We start from the raw sequence: 17,623 nt of genomic DNA, 5'->3' as shown, positions 1-17,623 counted from the left end.
ATTGAAGGTCAGTAGGGTATTTGTAAAAGCAATATATTTTGTTGCAATCGGTACATCAACTAGTAGAAATAAAAACAAGTTTCATAGTCTGTGATATGTTGTGTCAATTTGGGTACTAATCTTGGCCGAAAAACGGACGAAATCTCACTGCGAGTTTATAGCGTTCTATTTTCAGAAACAAATCACTTAGAATCAAAACTTTATTTGAAAATGAACCACCATGGGTAGTCTTTGTAAAGAATCAAGAAACATTCCAGATACAAGATCTGAAGTTTTAAATATCACTGAAAACAGTCAAAATTGTACCAATCGTTACCGGTTCGAATTATTGAATTTTTCCGAAACGTATCGAAAATATGAACGTTGCACCTTTGATTTTTTTTTTTTTTTTTTTATTATTATTCAAATTTTTGTATATAAAGACACACACACTCATTCATTATCATACAAATATCAATACAATTATCAGAAAGGAAAGGAGGGATTGTTGAAAATTTGTATTATATTTTGAATTTCTCTGTAAGCTAGCTGTCAGTGTGAGCGTAATCAATATTAACATTAACTCAATTTAACAATTATATGTATACTCATGGTAAATCAGTCGTAATTTCAAGTTTGGGTGTTTCAAAAAACGTTTTTCCATTTGACCCATTCTCTTTGAAACTGGTTTAAGTAGCTTTCTCCCTTACTTCTAGCAATGTATTTTTGAGTTGTGTATGTATCTTTTAGTGTGTTTTTCAGGGCAATAATGCAGAGTTTATTCATGAGGCACCTTGATCTGTAGATATATTGTTTTATTGTAAAGATGATCATATTGTCCACTTTTCTGTTCATTCCATTCTGACGATATGTACCAAAAAGAAAAGATTTCTTATTAAATTCAAATGGAATGAACAGTGAATTCAACAAATTTTCCAAGTGTACAAGTAAAATTTGAACTTTTTCACAGTTCCATAGCGTATGCTCTATCGTTTCAATTTCTGTTTTACAAATGTTACAATAAGGACTATCTACTAACCCAACTTTAAATAAATACGAATTTGTTGTTAGAATATGGTGATTAACCTTAAATTGGAACCATTTTGGAGATTAAAAATCATTTTCCAATCACCTTCATCAAATTAAAATTGTTCATCCCATTTTTTTTTATTGTATTCCACTTGCAATTATATCATTTTGACTAAGCACATTATACAAACCTTCTGTACCTTTCTGTTTTATACCAAATATTTGTAATTTTCTTAGAATAAAAGGATAGTCTATTTTTGGATGGGTCAAGTTTCACCGACTGCAAAGCTCCCTTATAGTTGTAACAATTCCATGATATTGTAAGAAATTTGCTCTAACACCATATATTTCTCTTAATTAAAAAAACCCTGAAGAAGTTGTTGTTATCCTTTTTTAAGTCATTAACTACAACTCCATTCGATCCTATACCAATCTTTACAAAATACATTATTATTATCTTTTTGGTTTAAGGCCAGAAAGATTTTTACAGTTATTATGACAAAAGGAAATATAGTCTGATCCACAATTTACAAGAAGGTTTTTATTAATAGTTGAATTAAAAATATTTTGCCATGTTGCTGTTGTTGAGAGTAATCTACTAATCCAAGTTAGTTTTAATGAGTCTATAAATGATTTGATATGAATCATTCGGAGACCACCATCAGAAAAGTTTTTAATAATTACATCTCTTTTAATTTTATTAATCTTACTATTCCAGAGGAAGTTATATATTTCTGCATGATCTTTTTGACAAATGTATTATCAGGATTTGGTAAAGCGATAAATAAGTGATTAAATTGAGAAATTAGGATAGACTTAATTATATTTATTCTCCCTATTGTCTTCATCAAAGGTTTTACTAGTTTTTTATCAAAATTTATTCTTGAAATACGATGCAAATCAACATGAAAATCTATGCTCAGAAGACTCGTGTTGCACCTTTGAAATTTGGTAATAGATGCAGTAAGTCTTACGTCTACTGTGACCCCTGACCCGTGTAAAATTAGGTCATCGTGCCAGAGCCTCACTTTCGAGACGAATTCGTACACTTCCGGTAGTAACCAGTCGACGACTGCACAAAACAGAGGTTGAAAATTCCAGTCGTATTTACTGAAACAAACACATTTGGAGACTTGGAATTCGTTTATAGTGAATGTTTAGAACATAACGTATCTTACGACAACACAACAAGGCGGCGAAAAGTGAGAGAAACGGACGAAAACGCTGATTTACTGGCCTACGTTATCCTCTGAAAATGTGACACGAGATACCAGACTACAGAAGCCAGAGTGTCAGCTGTCCTTGATTTACTTGTGAGGTTCAGAAAAGCTTTCAGATTAAAGCATGCTTCTAAGGACTAAACTGAAATCTTACAAGTTTTGAGAAATACAGTGAAGGTGAGGAAGAAGCAAACTACATAATAGAAATATTGGTGAAATATTGAGATAAAAACAAAAGTAACTCGACAACAATGAGTTCCACAATAACAACATCAGCTGCCGAGAGGGGACTGATGGATCACGGTCATCTTCTAGAGAAGGAAGGAGATGCTAGACTGAAATTCGACAGAGCATGTCAACAAATAGCCCTGTTAGACCAGAAAATAAGGGACTTGGAAGTGAGGTACAAACGGGCTGTGAAACACAAGAAGAATTCGTTTCGATATAATTTAAGACTGCGGTTGTCAGTAGTAACAGGAGTTAAAATGATGTATCATCACTATGCAAGCACGAAAGCAGAAGAACTCAGTCGCATCCGACGTCAAATCAGCAGTACTTCACAGAACTCTGAATTAAGCAGAGAAAGTCATTCTCGGACAAGAGAACAGAGGTCATCAAGTGCTGCAGCTAGTCATGCTGAGCTTGACATTGACTGTTGATGAAAACTTTAACTAGGGATCAATTAACATTTTTCGAACAACATCTAGCGTTCTAGTGTTTATATCATGGCTGATTCCTTCATACATGATCTACTGTACTGTACAGTTCCAATATAGACTGAGAAACTGAGTGCTGCTGTATATGTGTGTATACTCTAAACATACTCTATAATACACTCCTGTTTCAGGACGACAGTCTGTCAAATCTCTGATACTGATTATCCCTAGAATAATCCACACAGTACTAGTAGAGTTGGCTGAGAATATGTTCAAGCTAGAGTACTATAATCTATGAATGTTATAATAGCAATGAGTAATTTAACTTATTTATACATATCTGCCCCAAGTTTTACCACCCGTTGGCAAAATTTGTCTTCAATCAAAGGCAGAATAATTCAGCAAATTTTTACCTGCTCCAATATTTACCACTCATTTGCAAAACTTCTTCCTGGATAGAGTAAGCACTAGCCTTGTCATAGAATGAGTTCTCAATAAATGTCTTTTTGGAAATTGTAGAGAACCAGAGATATTCATATATTTTACACTTACATGTACTACCATAATCATTGTCCCATGCTGACACAGGTATGAAATGATGTTCGATTGAGTTTAACATGAACCTCAACAATGTGACCTATACTAGATTTGACAAAAGTCATTACATACCTCAAAAATAATTTATTCTAGTATATTTAGATATATGAGGAATCCATTGACAGTTACATTTTATTTGGATTGGGTACAATGTTGTAGCAACATATTCTACTGGCTACACTATACTAGGTGTACAAGTATTATTTAATATTAATGATTGTCAGTTCGACAATACAAGAACAAATGATTTTTAGTATGTAAAGTCGGTATTATTTTTGACAATTGGACTAAATAGTTTTCCTTTGAAACTTGCATGTGTAAAATTAACAGGTTTCCTTTTGACATGTTGATGTTTCCAATTGATTTAGTTGCTTTATAATATATATATTACCCTGAACGCATGCTATTTATTTTACAATTCATTTCCCGTTGGGTATAATTGGCTAGGCCGAACATTTATCTTGTATGTATTCCTATAACAATCACTAGAGGATCCAGTGTGATTTCCTGGACATGGAAGCAACTGTATCTGGACTTCCACTCAGAACCTTCCTCTAGTATGTTTTGAAAGTAAAAAGTAAAAACCCTGTTGCTTTTCTAGTATATATCAGTATGTTAAGGCATATGATCGGACATTATAATGGTAAGTTGGTAACAGGTGATTTTTTTCTGCAAGCTGGAAAAGATTGCTGTAACAAGTTGACTTGCTGTCAGGTTTGATCTAAGGTTATAGTTTAATTGTTCATCCTAATTCTGACTTTCTTATTGTGAAAGGAGTTTTACTGGAGAATGAAACTTGTGGTTCTTCAATACACATACTTCATCTTCTATCCTTTTGTGTACTAGTATAAGAAACCATTGAAATTGGTTTAAAATATAGTTGTTATAATTTTATGTTGTTTTACTGGTATATTAAGTATTAGTTGACTAAATGACAAAACTGAAGAATATTTTAATTTGAAGCAACATATTTTGTTAAAACAAATTCTGATTTTTATGAAATTTTATATATTCTGTACATACAAACAGTTGTACAAAGTACCAAGTAGATATTTTATCAAAGCTGGCTTGCACCAATCTCATCACTTATATTACGATACTGTGCAGAGGTATACACATCTAGTTACAGTATACCATTTGTTATTTTATCACCTTTGAATTTTATCATAATTTCTATGTGCAATTTGTTTCTTGTTTTGTTCAGTTGTTGATGTCAGCATTAATTTAATGTGAATATTGATGTTGTATAGAAATGAGCTACCTATCCAGATATGTATAGTGTGTGTTTTTTCTCAAGTGAAAATATGAAAGATATGTTTTGACTGAAAATCTGATAGAAAGAATTACAGAAATAGTTATCAATTTTATTTATTTCTGTATTAAAATCTATATGGACTTTTTATCTTTATTGGTTTTTCCATCAATTTCGTTTTCTTTTGTTTTTTTGTAATTATAAGATGAGTTATAATCATTAAAGGTTTGAACCATTTTTACAAGGCAATATTACCTTTATTTGAATATTTCATAACAGAAATTGATTTGAAGAACAAATTGAGTCTTGATCACTTCAAACAAAGCAAAACTGGACCTGTAAATGACGTACCTGGTACATGTATACAGAAAGTTTTACTGGAAATCAAATTTTCTATTGATTAAACCTAAATTAATATATTATTATTTGACTATTTGCTTTAAATTGTCCAACCTGTAAACATCATACTGGAACTGTAATAGTGTTATATAACAACTTTAAAAATATAACACTACTGAAAACCATATTTAATGCAAATATATATACATGTAAAAAATGTGAAAGAAGTACATGTAATCTTCAAAATATTTGCTCAAAGAACTACAAGATTTCATAAGCAATACAAAACTAAAAGAGTTTAGCGCATGATTTTTGATCTGGATTATTGTTACCAGAATAATGTAGATCACATAGACCTTCTAGATGATGTGACTATATATATAGATAATGTTGTTTACCAAGGTTCACCGTGAGGTAGAGGTAACTGACCATTGTATGTGTTCATCTAGATACAAAGGATTTTCTGGCTATTTTCATCAGCATGAAATTCACTCAGTACATGTACCACCAGCAAAATGAACTTAAGGAAGTTCTAATGATAAGTGCCAGATTGAGAAAAATGAAAAAGCAGTTTTGGACATAGTCTTGGCCTGTGATCATTAGCTATTGTAAAGGGATTAGAAAGTAATACAATCCTAAGTTTTCTTCTTATTTTCGAACCTTAATGCGACCATTTATAGTTCATATGTCGGTACATGTATGTACAAAAATTGCTTACATAAAATGAAAGTCAAAATCTGATAAAGTGATAATTGTGAAATTGGTAAAAAAAACTGCAAAAAATAGCTTTATATTTATATCTGATTGGTCCATTTTACATAAAACAATTCTAAGTTATGGGTACTGTCTAAAAAACTGAAGATTAACTTGTGCAACAGGAAGGGAAGGGATGCTATTATTACAGTTAAGTATATTTGTTAGCTTTTGCAGAAATATATAGGCCTTCTATTGAAGAATAGAGAATGGAATACTATATGTAATAAGATATTAGTATGAAAGATTGACTAAAGTGGAACAGATATAGAAAGTAGAAACCTGGTAGATAGAACCTTAGTTTTACTTTTCTTTAATTATGATCTCTTCAGAAAATGTTACAAATGTTTTCATATATCCCTAAGTCACCTGGCACAAAGTGTATGCTTGCACGCCGTTTGTACCTCTGCCATCTCTAGGCCCCCACCTGTCAATACACCGTTTGTACCTCTGCCATCTCTAGGCCCCCACCTGTCAACACACCGTTTGTACCTCTGCCATCTCTAGGCCCCCACCTGTCAACTGTCATTTAAACAATTTCTTCATAACCCGAAGTCTTGGTCATGATTTTGACCTGTACAGTGAACCGTGCTGTGTGATCAGTTTTGCTGAAAAAAAACACCTTTTCCCCAATTTCAAGGTCAGAGGTGTTGAATGTGAAAAAAACAACATTGCAGCAACAACTCCTGAACAAGGAGACCTAGAGTCAGGATCTAAGTCCTGTAACATGATGGATATTTCAGTGTCTGAAAATGGTCTTTACAGATAAATATTGATGGAAAAGCTGACCTTTATTGTGGGTAACTTTTCATGTCATTTTAGGAAGAAAGAGCCAGGGGTTATCTCTAAAAACGAAAGCACATATGTTTTGGATATAACAGATATGAGGTTTAACAAGGTTTTGAGTAAACGCCTTGGAGCATATTGTTAGATTATATAAGGTGCCATATAAATGAGGTATATTATTGTTCTACTGTATACCAGGAAATTTTTGCTGCAATTTAATTTTTTCGCGTTTTTCGCCCTCTGTAATGAGAGCGAATTTATCATTACAGCGAACATAAGTCATGACAACATGGTCATCTTAACCTATTGATTACTCTACCACTACAGCCAAACTTGTGTATTCCTTGTGGAACTAGTCTTCTGGGTAACACAGAACTTTGCATCGACGTTGAATCTCCCACTTCCCATATAGTAATTAAATGTGAAGGATGAAATTAAAACTGGGCGAATATGGATTTTACCAGGGAAGGGCGAAAATTTCTCAGTATACTGTATATTATTTCTGAAGCAGAATCATTGATAATCTTTTGAATGATATCTAAGGTTTGAGACACAGATTTTTTTTAAAATTTAATAAAGAGAACGTGTTTCATTCTCTAAAACAAGAACAAAAAATGAAATGTGAATATTTTCCATCAAATAATCATTAAAGAGACTTGATATGAATTACCTTGACCCACTTTCAAGGTTCCAAGGGTCATTTGTGTTGAAAATTCAAGTTTTTTTTTTTTTGACAAATGCCTGTGTGCTTCTTATTAAATTTTGTCAACACATGTATATACAATATCATTATGTCACTGTATGGTTGACATCAATGTTGCTCTACTTACTATGATAATTAGATCCTTTCTAAATTAGCTTCACTTCATAGTTAAATCCATCTGTTAATAAATCATATATGTGGGGCCTATATTTGTACATTGAAAACGAGTATGATTTTATGAAGTGACCATATAATCAGGAGTGTACAGGATCAAATTAGGTCAAGGATGAATTTGAAAATTGAAATATTTTTGTAATAAATATTGGAACCTCTAGTCCTGACACTAAGACTACCTACTAGCTACAGGTGTTGGGTTTATGGACACCTGATATTGATATGGTAATGTTTTTGAAAACTACAATTACTGAGTGTCCAGTATTTAGAAAATTTCTGTACCTTTTGTTATAAAATTGTGTTGTTTAATATTCATTTATACTTCCCTGTTTTGTGTGTTGATTTCTTTGAATTTATCCATAATGTAAAAAGCCTCATCTCTCCCTAAGTATCATTTCCTCATATCAAATTTATGGCACTTGTTTCATGTCATTATACCTGTACGCAGGTAGTAAAACTAGATGTTAATTTATGATGGAGTCATGAATTTTGAAATAAAAAATGTCATTTATCAAAAAAATTGTGTGTTGTATTTATGTTCCAACAGATGTTTGTATTATATTAGGAAGACAAACATTTTGTATATGTAATCTTTGCTAAAATTATGTTATTGTTCAATCGTATGTAAAGAGTGAACCAAGGTAGTAACTACTCTGTAGCTACACGCTTCATCAGCCAAAGTGACAGTCATGGTAACCAGCTTTACAGGGGTTTACAAGTTATTTACAAAACATTACTGACCATAGTTTAGTAAATGCAACAAACACTCTTATTTGTGGACCTCCATTGAATAACTTTGAGAGCAGGACCTGATTTGGTATATGACACAACACTAATTAATAATACATATGTGAAATGTTCATTCAAAATTGGTTTGACAAGGAAAAAATGGTGAAAATCCCACCAATCGTACTGAAGGGGAAAGAATTATTACTATGCTCCTCCCTCTATTTGGGCATACGATGTTAATATAAAACTAAGTTCCCTTTGCCAAAGGATGCTATGAACAAAATTTGGTAAAAATCCTTCCAATCTTTTGGTTTAGAAACAGATGACGTGGCCCCGTAGGGGCCGAGGAGCAAGGCCCAATAGGGAAAATTGAGGTACTTCCTCAAAATCCTTCTTTTAGTTTTGATTGGAAAGATTTTCACCAAATTTTGTTCATAGCATTGGTGGGATTTAAACCAAATTTTTTACTTGGCGCCCACCATCGTACCATCTTCATTAGTTTTATAACAGTTGGATATTTTCTCTTCTTTTCTCTTATCTGTTTGATCAGTTTGCCTGTCCGCCATCTTAATCAGTCTTTTGATCAACCTGAAAAGTTATCATGCACAACCAATCATCCCCAAGATTTGAAATGCAGAACTAGGAATTATGGGGAACCATCATGTGAAAGAAAGACCCCTCGAGTACTTTCTGATAAATAGCGCTAACAAACTTTCATTCTCAAATTCAAGATGGCTTTCTGTTGGCCATCTCGGTATTGTGATCAGTCCCAAAAAATGATATGCATAACAAGGGACCATGGGAAACCTTCATGTGAAATGTGAGAAAGATCCCTCTAGTACTTTCCGATAAATAGCACTAACAAAAATGGTTTAAGGACAGACAGAACGACGGACAGATCACAGAAGCAAGGTGATTTGAATAGACCACCATCTGATGATGGTGGGCTAAAAAAAATGGGTGTCAAATTCTCCATTTATATAAAATTTAGTCCCCTTTGCCCAAGGATGCTCCATGCCAAATTTGGTCCAAATCCATAAAGCTCTTTTATTTGGCTCAAGAGGTCATTCAAAGCATGCAATATGACACCTTTTTCCTGGTGCCTCAGCCCCTTTATTTGTACAACTTTGACCCCCTTTGGAAGCCATGTAATAAATGATTTTTACCAGATTGAACATCACTACAATTTGGTTTACATCTGCCAAGTAGTATTTGAGGTCAGCAAATTTGACACTTGTCCCTCAGCCCCAATTGTTAGCTCACATGATTGCACATGCGAGCTATAGCCATCTGTCTTCAGTTAGTCTTTCGTTATCAACTTCAGAACCACTGAACTGTTTGACTTCAAACTTGATACAAATGTTTATCATGATGTTTCAACCAAGTTTTCTTATATGTTGTCCTGATCCGAAATCCAAGATGGCAACCATCGTCTCTGATTGGCCGAGAGATTTTTCATCAAGAAGTGTTTGACTTCACACTTGGTACAAATGTTTATGAGGTCCCCAACAAGTGTTGTTTTTCACGCTAATCTAAGATGGCCACCCTAGCATCCGATAGGTCGAAACTTCTTCCACCCTAGCATCTGATTAACAGGGACATTTTCCAATTCTTTTAAAGAATGGCTGCACCGACTCCTACATTTCTGTGAAAATATTCTTTAAGAGGTCCACAACGAGTTTTGTTACTTCTCATGCTGATCTGAAAATCTGAGATGGCCATTGTGGCCTCATCTTCGCTAGCCAAGTTTTCGTTTCGTATACACTCCACTTACCCTTGGCGGATATAGCCGTGTTTTCATAATTCCCTCCACTGCCACCTTGCGGATATAAGTTATCACTCTTCTCCCAAAAAACTTTTAACCAATCAGAATGACCGTTAGATACACTCCATTGAAGTGTTGACAGAAGCATGTGTATGTCGAGGCCGAGTTTAAATGACAGAGCAATATGAAAACAATCCAAAGGCAGCACACATATTGTCCCAGGTCATCATTTACATGTGGCACGTAGTCGAGGATTTCGACCAACTGATTTAAGACTCCAGAAGTTTCTCCAAAGATTGTGCGTTTGATTTTTGGGGGCAAAACACTCTACGTGCTTCCGTACAGGGCGTTGCCATTACTGTTTTCCTTCGTCAACAGTGCTATATGTAAGATCAATTTTATTGGATGCGAGCGATTGGTACCGCAGGAAAATTTGAAGGCTCTGTAAACACGGCTATATCCGCCAAGGGTAAGTGGAGTGTATACGAAGCGAACACTTGAATATTGAAAATGTTGTGGCCTCTGATTGGTTGAGACATTTTTCCATTTGAACTCATATAAGTGTTAGCGCACCTTGGGCTACTTGTGTAGTACTATTTCTCTCCGTTTTCTAATGTTTAAAATTACCCAGGTATCCTGATGATAAAACAAAACAAAGAAACCAGATTAAAATTCATAACACTTTTTTAATATCAACAATTCATATCTGTTACTAATAAACAAGTTGCAGCTACCTGCTGAATGTATATCTAGTACAAGCTGTTCAAGCTTCACAGAACCAAAACTGAAAATCCACTACTGCATTAACACTAGGCTCACTCTCAATACATAACAGCTTCATTTATCCTAACACCTTCCAAATAACGTTTATACCTTTTTCTCACTCACATTCTGTTCAATTCAGTCCCATCCAATAAAAAATCTTTCACAAAATCAAGTTAGAAATGATGCAAAAGTAACAATACTGGTACAGCTTCATCATCAGTAGCCATACCAAGTTTAATAAAATCCATGTACAAACAGACTTAACATGAAAACTTAATACATGTATTCATATATATAATTTGTGTTGCAAATACCGGTAACTTTTATAAAGCCTTTCAGTAGCCAAGTCCATACTTGTATAGGAACGATATTACATCGTGTATAACAAAACATAACATAATTATATTACAGAGAATTATTTGTCACACAGACATTACAACTTTGGAATCTTTTTATATTAAGTTGAATGTTTGAAATACTACTGGAAAGACAAACAACTTTTGTGACAGGTAACGAGAGACACAAACAACTTTTGTGACAGGTGATGATAGACACAAACAACATTTGTGACAGGTAACGAGAGACACAAACAACTTTTCGTGACAGATGATGAAACACAAACAACTTTTGTGACAGGTAACGAGAGACACAAACAACTTTTGTGACAGGTGATGATAGACACAAACAACATTTGTGACAGGTAACGATAGACACAAACAACTTTTCGTGACAGGTAACGAGAGACACAAACAACTTTTGTGACAGGTAACGAGAGACACAAACAACTTTTCGTGACAGGTAATGAGAGACACAAACAACTTTTGGGACAGGTAACGAGAGACACAAGCAACTTTTCGTGACAGGTGATGATAGACACAAACAACTTTTCGTGACAGGTGATGAGAGACACAAACAACTTTTCGTGACAGGTAACGAGAGACACAAACAACTTTCGTGACAGGTAACGAGAGACACAAACAACTTTTGTGACAGGTGATGAGAGACACAAACAACTTTCATGACAGGTGACGAGAGACACAAACAACTTTTGTGACAGGTAAAGAGAGACACAAACAACTTTTGTGACAGGTAACGAGAGACACAAACAACTTTCATGACAGATGATGAGAGACACAAACAACTTTTGTGACAGATGATGAGAGACACAAACAACTTTTCGTGACAGGTAAGGAAAGACACAAACAACTTACGTGACAGGTAACGAGTGACACAAACAACTTTTGTGACAGGTAACGAGATACACAAACAACTTTTGTGACAGGGGATGAGAGACACAAACAACTTTTGTCACAGGTAACGAGAGACACAAACAACTTTCGTGACAGGTGATGATAGACACAAACAACTTTTCGGGACAGGGGATGAGAGACACAAACCACTTTTCGTGACAGGTAACGAGAGACACAAACAACTTTCGTGACAGGTGGCGAGAGACACAATACTGTAGCACCATAAACACAAGCAGGGCATACTCTTCACAAGCAAGTAATTTGTCACGTGGCAGAAAAGGAACACATGTTGGTATTGCAATGTCATTTAATCATTCAAAACAATAATGTGGAAGCAGACAGTCAGTCTGTAAGTACACTTAGGCAAGTTATTTTCAAATTTATTATAGAAACTACAGGACAACAACGGTAACCTGGCAACGACGTTGTACAACCATGGTCACCCTCAACTGATGTCAGACATATTGCTGTAATTTGGCAAGAGCTCATCCTTGGTCATACAAAAGATGTGTACTACCAATAGAGTAAAGACATAGACAGAAGACAAGGTTTTAATAGGGAAAAATATGTATCACTGTTTTTAATATATATACAAAACACATATAAACAAAAAGTCCAGCGGCCCTGTATTGATTACAGTGATATTGAAGCAATTATGGCAAGTCTGCACACACCCTTGTTTTTTAATGCAACATTGAATATCTTCAACCAGGAAATATATCTATCCTAATGAGGTTTAAATTCATCCACCAAACCTAATGAGTGGCCTTATCAAAAGCCCCCCCAAATTTTCCGCTGTTGAGCCTAATCATTGTGACTACTAGAGGTAAACAACTTTCATTCTCTGTGTAAAACATGAAAATTGATTGACCAAGGGTCTAAATCCACTCATACATTCTTAAGGATTTTATTTTTTAATGAACAGTCATAAGGTTCCCTTTTGGGCCTTTACCCTTCTGCCTCTAGGAAGATCACATCCATCATTTATTATACAAAACACAATGAATTCCCTTGGCTAAGTGATGCTTACTACCAAGTTTAGTAAAAATCTGCTATGGCATTCTCGACTAGTACTCTTTTGCAGGAGACAACATGCCACGCTATCCACTCACTCAGCACTATGGGCCAGGTAAGATAATTTAAGTAAATGGCACAATCGTGAATCACAAACAGTTATGATAATATCTACACACAGTGATAATATTTTTGTTTCTACATGTACACCGATATTATGCAATTTATAACTGTCCGAACTTGCATACAAATGGTTAACTGGAACAAGCACATCTACACCAGCAGTCATCCATTCTATAAAACAGTAAACTACATGTATACGTACCATACATTGGTTTTGACTAACAAACAGGTTTTAATAATACATTTCCAATTTCTCATTTAGAGGTATACAAATGAACAAGTCTCCCTTGAAACATATCATTAGGATTCAGGTGAAATAGCTTTTCATTAGACACAACTTCTATGTAAAAGAATTTTCACAAAATTACAAACTGAATTCAAATTATTACAGTTTAAGTACAATTAAGATTTTGATATGAGCCCTAGTGAGCATTTCAAAGAATCTATGACCAGCTACTAAAAAATAAAGAAATATTGTCCTAAACATTTTTAATACTGCTTCTCCTTTCCAGTAATAGTAAAACATTGCATAGCCTGTAAATATCCGTTCTATTACAGTATTACAATATTAGTACTAGTCGTTCACAAGGCAGGATGTGGTTCTTGCACTTATCAAAAGGTAATGGGGTAATGTGTAAAATCCCCAAGTTTCATAAAAATCTCAACATTTATTTGTAACATGTAGTTTGAAAGATATCATCAATAAACATTTGCCAATTAGATCACATCATGGTCCAGCATCTCCATGCATTACGCAGGAATTTGCCAAACACTGAGCTGGGTAAAGGGATGATATGTAATCGGAATGTAACAGAGGTCGTTATTTTCCAATGCCTCCACAAGGAATCGTATCCCAGGATCTCTGGTTTACTAGTCTTACACTCTATCGATTGAGCTATAATGAAATTCTCCTTAGCAGAGTCAGTAGGAAGCAGCTAGTATTTTACATGAATCTCATCCTTTTTCATCATCAAAATTTGATAATTCTTTTGAAAGATAATGGCTGTAATCAGATTGTAGCAAACTCTTTAAATATGCAGTCTTGCCAATCATTGAACAGAACTAGGTATTTGGGTATTACCGGTATGCATCTTCATAAAGTTTAAACCAAATTTGATCATTCATTTGAAAGATATCGTCAGGAAGCCATTACAGATGAACTTCAAATTAGAGCATGGTCCAACATCCACTTTGCATATGTGAGGAATTTGCTAACACCCAATCTGAACAAGGCAATTTCATTTATTATGTTTAACATCCAATCAACAGCTAAGGTAATTGAAGGATGTGCCTCCATGTGTGTTGTGTATGCGTGCTTGCAGGAGGGAGGGTATGTTGGTATATTTGCCTCCTTGTGATAGCGTGGATCTGATGCCGACTTAAGTGTACCTTAAGGCAATAGGTTAAGATGTTCCTCACCAAGATCACCAAAATTTGATCATTCCTGTGAAAGAAGGTATTAAAGGCTATCAGCCTATCAGATAGATTGCTGTTCAAATATGCCATGGATTTTCCATACATTGACCTTGAGCTTAATATAAGGATAACAGTTATCTTCGAAATCGTATCATTCCTTCAAATATCATCTAGAAACCAGAATCCAGATGTAGCTGTGCCAATGAGCGACTTGGACAAAGTATTTATATTACTTATTGGTTTAAATTTAAGACATAATTTCTAGCATATTGGACAAAATTTTGGGTACTTTATTTGTTACCTGGTTTATCTGACAAAGCATTTTTTTCACTGATTGACCTTTCTAAGCAAAGAAATATATGTACTTATACTTGATATAAAACTAAAACTGAGTAACATATTAGCAAAAAGTGGTCCATTAGAAAAATGGTTTTGGGGAATTTAACCTGAAATGATATGCTCCACAAAGAGTTAAAACTGCTGACACAAAACTAGTACATTGTATTTAGAGGGATTACGTATGCACAACCGACAGAAGACATAATAATTACTTTACATACTTTCTATAGACCATTTACACATCCACACCGACAAATATCAGTTGTTATCACATGTCTGTCGTAATTAGAACTGTAAGCCAAAGGCTATTCAAAAACCGTCCCTTCTTGCACCTATAGGAATAGTGTACTCGTACATACCGCTGACTATGATGGTGATTACACTTATTAGATTGCAAATAAGTTGGATGAAATAAAGTACAGCAAAAACACTAGTTGCATAGTGAGCATTACCAGGGAATACACCTGCAATTAGTGAAAGGAATGCTATTTGGAACAACTTAAAGAAATGCATATCACTGGTGACTATAAGGATGCTGCAATAATGGCAGGGCAGGGTTGTACATGATTCTGGTACCTGAATCACAAGGTTTTCAATATTGACACTTACAAATGGAATTTCAAGGTTTTAAATCAAAGTGCAAGTTGTCATACATAAAACCCTTCTGATGTATCTTGTATTAAAATGTATCAAACTACTCAAATGTAACAAGAAAACCTATATCTGCACTTAATTACTCGAAAAGTTAAAAAAAATGCTTCAAGCCAAGATTAATACAAGGTGCTTTGTTTTTTTGTCAATTGTTTACATTTTTTAAAATAAGGATTGCCTTCCTTCATGGAAACTATGGGACAAGTTGCAGTGATAAGGTAATTTAAACAGATGGAAGCACAATGTGATAATATAATAAAACCTGCTTTTCAGAAGGTCAATAATAGGATTGATATGGCAGATTCTTATGATAGTGATTCAGATTCAGTCCCCCCTGTAAAACAATAATCTGGATTTCTTTTACAACAAAAGCTGCACTTTATAATAACATACACATTAAATTGACAACCTCAGCTCAAAATGCACAAAATTACAGGCATACTGATACATACAGTAAATTCTGAAAATAATATATACAACTATTGCAATCAGGACTACAAGCTGTCTCCACAACCTATCATGTTTCAGTGATAGCGAAATATCAGTCGCTATCATTGAAACATGAAATATCAGTCATTATGATTAAAACATGTATCAAATCAAAGTTGCATTCACCTAAATACTGCCCAGCAGCTGCAGATAACAAGTCATTAAAACACATCTCATTAAAAAGTTTGACAACATATGACTAGAATATTTATGTCCATGAGATTTGTGTGCAATGTTAATAATGTAAATGCATTTTAAAACAGGGAGAGTTGGCAAGTATGAAAATACTATTATGCCTAAGCCTTACTGTCTTTTAGTGGAGTCTGAATAAACACTTTACACCAAATCATATTAAGGTAAGATCCATTGTTTGCTCTCCAAAACAAAATAAACAAAGTAAACAGTAGAAAAACTACTGCGGTACAAATAAATGCTGCATTTAATGCTATGTCCCAAAATTATAAAAAAACCTAAGAGTATCAGTGGAACTGATGTATGCTACCCGAAAACAACTTTATTGGAGGCTTTTCCTGATTTTGAATTTTGCATTTTGGTTAGATTTATGACACATATTGGTAAAAATATGCTGAAATGGGGGAGTTTGGAAGAAGAAAAAATAGTAAGATAATTTATGTACAAATAAATGTAACTTATGCTCCGGACACGAAATTCTCACACAACATTTACGATAGGGCAAAATCTCTGCAGACCCTGAATACCGTACAGTGCACATCACCTCAGTGTGACTGATGTACACACCAAGATTCATTATCCTAGCATAAATGCAGGCAAAGGGTTGTGGGCCCTGAATTTGGTACTGTGCATATTTCCTTAGTATAATGTACCTACCAAATGAAAGTTTCATGATCCTATCTTAAATGTGGGCAAAGTTATGCTCCCGACACAACATTTTAGCAAAGGGCAATAACTCTGTAAATAAAGGGTTGCGGGCCCTAAATTTGGATTAGTGCACATTGTCTTAGTATATGACTGATGCACACACCAAGTTTTATGATCCTACCTTGAATGCAGTCAAAGTTATGCTCCAGACACAACATTTTAGCAAAGGGCAATAACTCTGTAAACAAGAGGCCCAGAGGGCCGGTATCGCTCACCTGGATATCTAAGCAATCATGGCAAAATATTCTCCAAATGAGATCCAAGGGAATTTGCCAGACCCCAAGGCCAATCCTTGTAGCATATCTGTATTAGATTTTTCATGCCCAGCAATTTTATGTATGGTTATAGGGTGGGGATCTCAAGATGTGACTAAGAAACTAGGTCCCTAGGGGTCCCGTCAGACCCCAGGGTCTATTCTAATATCATGACTGCATTCGTCTCTTTATGCCCAGCATTTGTATTTATAGTTTTGGGGAGGGATCTCAACTGTTTCAAAGTAATGACCCAGGGACTATGTCCCCAAGGGTGGAACCAGACCCTAGGGAAGCAACTGTGCATTCTTCTCTTTATACTCAGCAATGGTATATATGGTTATACGGTGGAGATCTCAACCATTTCCAAGTAATAAACTTTTTTTGGCTCCAGTCCTAATAGCCACAAAATTTGTACAATTTTGAATCCCTGCCTCCCATGA

General features: G+C 34.6%; 1 long non-coding RNA gene across 1 annotated transcript; it reads left to right on the top strand.

The window, feature by feature from the left end:
- Nucleotides 1–10,662: 10,662 nt before the first annotated feature.
- LOC110447568 lies at nt 10,663–13,491 on the top strand. Its single transcript, XR_002462611.1, has 2 exons — nt 10,663–11,708; nt 12,192–13,491. It is a non-coding gene; the product is annotated as an uncharacterized LOC110447568 (long non-coding RNA).
- The last annotated feature ends 4,132 nt before the right edge of the window (nt 13,492–17,623 follow it).

This window comes from Mizuhopecten yessoensis, unplaced genomic scaffold (assembly GCF_002113885.1).
Source record: "Mizuhopecten yessoensis strain PY_sf001 unplaced genomic scaffold, ASM211388v2 scaffold3459, whole genome shotgun sequence".
NCBI classification, from domain to species: domain Eukaryota; kingdom Metazoa; phylum Mollusca; class Bivalvia; order Pectinida; family Pectinidae; genus Mizuhopecten; species Mizuhopecten yessoensis.
The sequence above is the reverse complement of the archived record's forward strand: the minus strand, read 5'-3'. Positions and strand labels throughout refer to the sequence as shown.